Below are 8,324 nucleotides of genomic sequence, written 5' to 3' on the forward strand. Positions count from 1 at the left end.
AATTTATATTTAAAAGTTTTGGGTGGATCATTGATAAAAGCTTTGTGTGAGTCAGCACTAAGATATGGTTATGAAAAATAAACATGCTATATTTAAAGACAGTCATTATATTTATAAAATAAAATTAATACATGGTCATGGTAGGGAATTAGAAAAATATTAAAAAGTATATAGACAAAGTCAGAAATCACCCATAAAATCCAACATCTCTACTACCTAAAGCCAATAATTGTAGATACTTTGTGTGTACGTATAGGTCAAAAATATTGTATAAGGCAATCATGTTGCATCTACAATTCTGTATTGCACTTAAAATCAAACTTTTTATTTTGAGATAATTGTAGATTCACATGCAGCTGTAAGAAATACTACAGAGATCCCACATACCCTCTACCAAGTTTTCCCCAATGGTAACATCTTGGCAAAACTATAGTACAATATCACAAGCGGCACGCTGACATTTATAATCCACTGATATTATTCAGATGTCCCTCTTTTACTTAAACACATTTGTGAGTGTGTGTGTGTTTAGTTCTCTACAGTTTTATCACGTGTGTAGTTTCATGTATCCACAACCACAGTGAAACCCAGAATAGTTCCAGTACCACAAGGAGTTCTCATTTTGCCCTTTTATAATCACACCCCCTTACTCTCACACCCGCTCACTCATTCCTGACCCCTGGCAACCACTAACCTGTTCTCCATGTCTAAATTTTGTGTTTTCAAAGATGTTATATAAATGAATCATAATGGCCTTTTGAGATATATATATATATATATATATAAAACATTTTAGAATTGTTTTTTTCCAATCAGCATAATTTCCTTGAGATCTGTCCAGCTGTGTATCACTAATTCACTTCTCTTTATTGCTGAGTACTATTCTGTGCTATGGATGTACCAGTTTGTTTAACTAGAGGTGAGGTAGGTCAGCCGTATTGCCTGTTGTCCCAGTTTATTTTAGCCTCTACCAAAAAGAGTTGAAGGACATCAGGGTTGTTTCCAGTTTTTGGCGATTAAATAAAGCCGCTATGAGCACTCATGTACAACTTTTTATGTGAAGATATGTTTTCATTTCTCTGGGACAGATGTCCAAGAACTTGATGACTGGGTCATGTAGTAATTGTGTGTTTAATTTATAAGAAACTGCCTAAAATTTTTTTTGAAGTGTGAATCACATTTTTTTTTTCTTTTGGCCATGCCACGCAGCTTGCAGGATCTTAGTTCTCAGACCAGGGACTGAATCCGTGCCCCCTGCAGTGAAACCGCGGAGTCCTAACCACTGGACCACCAGGGAAGTCCCTGAATCACACATTTTTAACATGTAGTGTGAATATTTCTCTAAGTAATAAAGTAGGCTTTGCAAAAAAGATTTTAAATGACAACATTATATTGCATGGGATGGGTATAGCATAATTTATTTAAGCTTTTCCCTAATGTTGAACATTTTGGTTGTTTCAGATTTCTCTTTCCCTGTAGAAATCATGATTAGACGCCTGCATGTGCAGTTGGTGTGAAGAACAGGCCGGCTGGAACTGTTCTTGCCATGCCCAGTGATGAGAAGCTTCTGAAAGATTGATTTGTGCTAACTTCACTGCACAGGGGCCTGAGGGAGACATCAGAATGCCACCCTTTTTGTCATTCAGTAAGAAATACAACCATCGCACACATAGGGAGTATGCATGGTACCACTGGCATAAACGACATCCCCTTTGGCTGTGTTGGAAGGCTAACTTAATTGTAAACTCCTTTTTAGTTTACCAGGAGAAAGACACCAGAATGCCACAACTCTTCCTGTGGTCAAGTGCCAGGGTGATCAGATGGTCCCCTGGTGAGCTTGGAACCAGGAAAAGGGTGGACTACCTCTAATGGCTCCATTTTCGTGGTCTAGTGCCTTCTTCTCATCTTGGGAATGGTCTTGTCATAGAACAGAACTCAGGATATCTGCTGGCCGAGATGCCCACGAGGGCTTCAGTGGGCTCTGCCCATGGTCACTCTCTTGATTTCTGCATGTCTGTGTGCAAAACCTCTTCTGATGGACACAATATTTATTTTGTGAATTGATGCCCTCAATCAAGTCCTGTGAGCCAGTAGCTTTTCTCTCTCCTTCCATTGACTGTGTCTTTGGTTTTTGATCCATTTTGGGTGGATTCTGCCATTCAGCGCTCAGTGGGAAATGCAGTTTCCTCATTCCTAAGTTCTTGGAGGATACTTTACTGTAGGCTCTGAGTACTTACAGCTTCTACTATTATAAATAACTTTCATTATTACAAATAACTTGCGCTCTTACAAACAACCCATTCTACATGCACCTTGTCTTTTTAAAATTATTTCTTTAAGGGAAATTTTAGAAGCGTAGTCATTGGGTTCAAGAGTATGAACATTTTTTTTGTTGGTGGCGGTGATCATTTATAATGCCATCCCTAGAAAAGTATAATAGCTCATTCTGGAGCTCTGTGAGAACGCCCACTTCATGTTATGTTTATCAATACTGGCCAGTAGATGTTTTAATGCGAATTTGGTAAGTGAAAAGGGCATCTGTTCTAATTTGTATGTCATCGATTTTCAGTGGGCTGAGAGCTAACGTGCAAACAGCCTGCCCCCTAAGGCAAGGCCAAGGGTTATCAGCAGGGCTGGGCCACTTCCAGTTTTCAGAAGCGCTCAAAACTTTGTATGGCACGGACCACGGTAAGAAAAGATTCCTCTGCTGAAGGCAATGGCGATGGAAGCTCTGTACTGAGCATGTAACTTGGAGTTCCAGGCAGTACAGACAGGTGGGCTTCCTTCATTCATTAATTCAACAAACAGCTCTTGAGTACCTCCTTTCAAGGGGCTATGCTAGGAATTGGAGGATCAGCCAGACACACTCTCTGCTCTCAGGAGTTTATAATCAAGGAGATGAGACAGACAGATAGTTACAAAGCAATGTGATAAGCACAAACAGGGTGCTAAGCCATAGGCACAGACAGAGGGAAACACCAAGTGCAACCTGAGGGGTAAGGCCAGGGATGACTAGGTTGAGCCTTTTTTTTTTTTTACTTTTCTTGAACATTCTATTTCCATTCAGAGCTTAGCAATTACTTTAGCTTCACATTATTCTGTCATAAATGATAACCAAATGGCCTAAGTAGCTAAAATCATAAAACTATTATAAGCCAAGTCAATGGTATATATATAAAGTTAATATAAAATGACAACTATACGGGTACACATTTGTTTTGAACCTTACTAGAAATATGCCAAAATAACAAGTTTTATTAAAGAATGAGGTCCTTGGGCAGAGGTGGAAGAAGAGTCATATCATCAAAAATTATTAGGAAAACTGTAGGTAAAAAGACATCAGCCTACAATTTTAACCAAATAGAGGAGGCAAGGAGAGTACATCATCAGGGGCGATGACAGTTCAGGAAAATACATTTACCATCCATCACAAACTTTCTCACCACCTCAAGAGGTCAGCACAAGCCTCTCCAGGCATTGTTATTTTCCCACTAAGTTTCTTTATGTGGAACATAAACCTACATTTATGGTAACAACAGGATATTACACTGCTATTTAACCTGACAGCAAAAAACAGGAAAAAACTTATTAGGGCCAGACTGACCTCGGCCCATGTCAATACCCCTGAAAACAGGGGCAAAAAAATGAATCATTAAGAAACAGTATCCAAAGAGCACTGTATTATCTAATGTGACTTATAAGACAAGTAAAATTCAGGAATCTTTGATGGAAAAAGCCATAGCATTATTTGAAATTTAGAATGTTTTGATGCTGAATTTTTACTGAAGTGATACTCCAAGCCGTGAAGTTGGAACAAATTCCAAACTCACAGTTGCTTGCATCACCTCGGTTTAATAATCCAATAAATGACAGAAAAGGACAACCATGAAACCAGCAGCTTCGTTTGGCCCCCTCTGGATAAAATCTTCAGTTTTCCCATGGTTTGACCTAGAAATCCAGTTGTAGAATCAAACTGTGAATCCATTTCAGCTAATAATTTATTTTGATGTTTAACCTCATGGCCTATTTCAATGGAAAGAGATTTTATAGCAGTTACTGTTTCTCAGACTTTCTTGCTTTTTTTTTTTTTTTTTTTTTTTTTTTGCGATACGCGGGCCTCTCACTGTTGGGGCCCCTCCCATTGCGGAGCACAGGCTCCGGACGCGCCGGCTCAGCGGCCACGGCTCACAGGGCCCAGCCGCTCCGCGGTATGTGGGATCTTCCCAGACCGGGGCACGAACCCGTGTCCCTGCATCGGCAGGCGAACTCTCAACCACTGCACCACCAGGGAAGCCCTCTCAGACTTTCCGTGAGTCTCTCATTTTCTTCTTCACAGGCACTATACCCACTATTAGGGTAGCCATAGTTCCCATAGTTGCCAGGAGGTACTCCTTCACCCAGGCCTGCACGCCTCATCCCGCCAGAGGAGCGGGGGTGGGGGGGAAGGCGGGCGGAGGGGTGGGTAGGAAGAGGCCAGGGGCCACCCGGACCGCGTCCTCAGTACCAGGGCCCGGCGAAACACCAACTTCTTCCCCTAAAGCGCCACGACAACAATGTAGTCTTTAGGTTGAGTCTTAAAGGATAGGAGTTCAAGGGAACAATCACAGGCAGAGTCAGGCAAAGGATTGTGTGAAAAGAAATCTCAGAAACTGTAGGTTAAACAAATGGCAGCCCAGAACATCAAGATTAGAAGTAAGGGCAAGAGGTGAAATTCTACGGTACCCCAGAACCTTAGAGAGCTCCAGGTGCTCTTATACCTCTGATCTGTTATCTGTGGTACCCGGGGTTAAAGTGATTGATCCCTGCCCCAGGCAGAATGCTCCAGCCATTAAAGAGACCCTGCATGGTGAGTCTGAGCTCCAATACTCTTCAGAAGTGGGGTGTATTCATCCTCATTCAGCCACGTGGCCTGTCTCACAAGTTGACTGATTCAGTGATGCTGCTGTGAGCACTGGTGGACTTGGAATCAGAAACGTCAACTCGAGACCTTGAATAAATCATTTAGTCTCCCTGAATCTCAGTTTTTTGTTTCTAAGATGAGGGGAAAAAGACTTCATAGGGCTGCAAGAGGTTCAGATGAAATAAGGCATGTAAAAGTGTTTTGTAGCTACAAATATTATGGTTATTACTATTACTATTAAGCTTAACATAGTCATTTATTCATGGAAGCTCTGTTAATTGGCAGCTGACCCCTTCTAGCCTCCTCTCAGACACACGTGTTCCTAAGAATCCCCTGGAACTTGGTCCAGCTGCAGATTCCCAGGCACCATCCCAAGCAATTCTGATTGAGTGGGTCTGGGTTGGTCCCATGAGTTTGTAATTTAACAAGACCTTGAAGTAATTATGATGCAGGTGGTGACACAATCACACGCTGGAGAAACGGGAACTGAGTTCTACTGGGTTGGCCAAAAAGTTCGTTCAGTTAATGAATACGTTGTTCGATAAAGTTCTTGGTGAAAATGAAAAACGTGCCTTTATTTTTACTTAAAACTGAATGAACTTATTGGCCAGCCCAATACAGTCGAATGTAGCAGGACTAAAGCCTCCTTCGCCATTCTGAACTGAGTCTCCAAAAATGCTTCTGAACACAACTGGTACAATTAAGTTTGAGACGCCTGTAGGATACCCAAGTGGAAATGTCCCCAGGTATTTGGGTAGCAGCTCAGGAGAAAGGTCTGGGTTGGAGGTAAGATTTGGGAGTCCTCAGTGTACAGGTAACAGATGAAGCCTTCACGAGGGTGGGGTAGGATAGCCGTGCTTCAGGTCCCAGCACTGCTTACTGTTTATGGGTCCCCGTTTGTTTTAGCTTCTACCAAAAAGAGTGTGTCTGGATGCCCCATGGTCTCCTCTTCCGGAGTTCTCTCTACCCACAAATGGCACGATCAGATGCCCAAGTCAGAAACCTGCCAATCACCATCTCTGCTCCTCACTCATCTTAGCTAGTAATTAATCACCAAGCTGAGCTGATTCCACTCCTCCATGATTCTCAAATCCTCCCCCTGCCCTGCGATCTTCATCCCCACTGCCACCGGCTACTCTCATCTCTTGCTTGGAGTGCACAGGCTCCCAGCTGACTTCCATCTTCCCTCCAGCCCTGTTCCCATCCAATCCAGCCTCCACTCTGAAGTCATACTGCTCCTCCAACCAGCCAGAGCTAGTCCTGAGGGCAGACACCCTGGTCTTGCATATAATTATGTCCCTGACACCTAGCGCAGTGCCTGGCATCTAGTAGGTGTTCATTAAATGTTTACCCCTCGTCCCATCCCCGTGCTCCGTGCCCTCCCTTCTCTCCCAACTTGAAGCCTCAAGGGCAAAGAGAGATTATTAGATTGGAAGAAAAGATAACTTGTGGTTCTCCTTGTGGGTACCCGCATACTTTTCATTGTATAAGGGAACTGCTGCGGGCCCCAATAGCATCTGCTTAAACGAACATCAGTCTACCTGTTACTTTCATAGCAGGCGTCAGAGCATAAACAATAAAGGCTTAATCAGACACGCTGGAGCTGATGAGTGAGCTGGAGAATCTAGTGCCTTCTCCGGTTACATAAAGAAACTCAGTTAAATGTCTCCAAAAATTTTGAAAGAGAGAGTAAAATGGTAGGAAGGGAAGATGGGGGAAGAGGAATGCTTTGGACAGGAAACCGGTCAGAAGCCCACAGAGCATACACACTGGAGTGACCCAAGAGTTTACATTCCCTCTAACTGGGCTGTCCTGCTTGAATGTGGTGGGTCCACACTGAATTTGTCCTCATTTATAATTCAGTAAATTTTTATTGAGCCTGTACTATAAGCCAGACACTGCTTTAGGCAATGGGGATATAGTAACAAACAATTCAGACAAAAATGTCCGTTCTCATGAAGCATGTATTTTTGAGGGGGGAGGGGGACAGACAACAAATAAGAAAAATATCTAGTTTGTTGGATGGGTGATAAGTGCTACGGAGAAAGAGCAAGGCAAGGGGTCTAGGAATTCTGGAGGTATAGAACTGCTATTTTGTACAGGATGATCAGACCTTTCTGAGAAGGTGACATTAGTGCAAACGTGTGCAGCCTCCTTTGTGTGTTTGCTCAAATGAGCTATCCATATGGATATCTGGGAGAAGGCATGCCTGGTAGAGGAAAGAGTGCCTACTAAGGCCCAGAGGAACTGCATTTTGTTGATCAGAAAACCAGTCTTAGTTGGTTTTATAGGCTCTGGTTGGAAATTGCCATGGCCGTTGGAGGTGCAGGAGGTGGGAGCTGCGGCTTCAGCTTCAGGTGCCTTTAGGGGAATCTGATTCGCAACTTTCCTGTAGGGGGAGGTTTGGGCATTGGATGCTTGTCAGGATTTCCCAAGTTCACTTTTGAAGATCTGAGATCCCAGTCAACATAGGATTTGCTCAGGTTCTCAGTAATCACAGAGGCGACTCTTCTTGCCTGCCCTGTGTGGCAAGGCTGTTTGCCTGGGGTATGCTTACACCTTTGGAGACAGGTAAAGCAGGCAGAGTGGAACAGGTCTCTACCTTGTCTTGCCACGGGTTTTGCTTTTTGTTATATTTTCACGTTTCTCTAGTGCAGATCAGAACACCCTTGGGGCTAAATTTCCATGCAGTAGGATTGGAGGATCTGAGCAGAGTTGCAGTAATGATTCTGAGTAGTAGTTTGACAAATACACAAAGCCGTACCATTAGAGGGAAGGAGAAGGGAACAAACTTTGCAATTTACTGATGGGCTATTCACTGTGCTAAGCGTTTACCATACTGATACATTAAATACATTTTCATTATTACTCTGGAAGGTAGGTGGAAAGTGAGGCTCAAAGATATTGACTATTTCCCTGCTTACAAAAATATATGCACTTTATAGAAATGTCAAATAAAAAACCATAAAAAATAGGAAGTGAAAGTCCCTCAGAGTCTCACCTCTTAGAGGAAACAACTACAGGCGGTTAGTGTTCAATCTTCCTGAATTTTAAAAATGTACACACAAGCACATACGCATACCTTTTTTTTGCCCCCCAAGAAACTGGGACCGTATTATACATATTGTTCTGAAACTTGCCTTTTTTCTCAGAACGGTGTGCCTTGGTTATCGTGCTGTGTTAATAAATATTAATGAAAGCAGGCTTTTTGGGGAGTTAGAGCTCTCTGGTAACACAACACCTGGTTGTGTGACTTCACACAAGTCACTTTGCCTCTTAGGACTACAGTTTCCCCCATTTGTAAAACGAGGGCAGGCAGATCACAGAGGATTCCGCGAGGTAATGCCAGCGAGCAGGTCACCTCAGCCCCTCGCCCGCCTCGTGACGATCTGGGATAATCTCCAAGGTCCAGCCCTACTTGACT

General features: G+C 43.0%; 1 pseudogene; it reads right to left on the bottom strand.

The window, feature by feature from the left end:
* Window positions 1-3,841: 3,841 nt before the first annotated feature.
* On the bottom strand, window positions 3,842-4,429 carry LOC113618546 (BET1 homolog pseudogene; annotated as a pseudogene).
* Between the last annotated feature and the right edge of the window lie 3,895 nt (window positions 4,430-8,324).

This window comes from Aethalodelphis obliquidens, unplaced genomic scaffold, assembly GCF_003676395.1.
Source record: "Aethalodelphis obliquidens isolate GAN/ISIS:26980383/991018 unplaced genomic scaffold, ASM367639v1 scaffold5, whole genome shotgun sequence".
Lineage (NCBI taxonomy): Eukaryota > Metazoa > Chordata > Mammalia > Artiodactyla > Delphinidae > Aethalodelphis > Aethalodelphis obliquidens.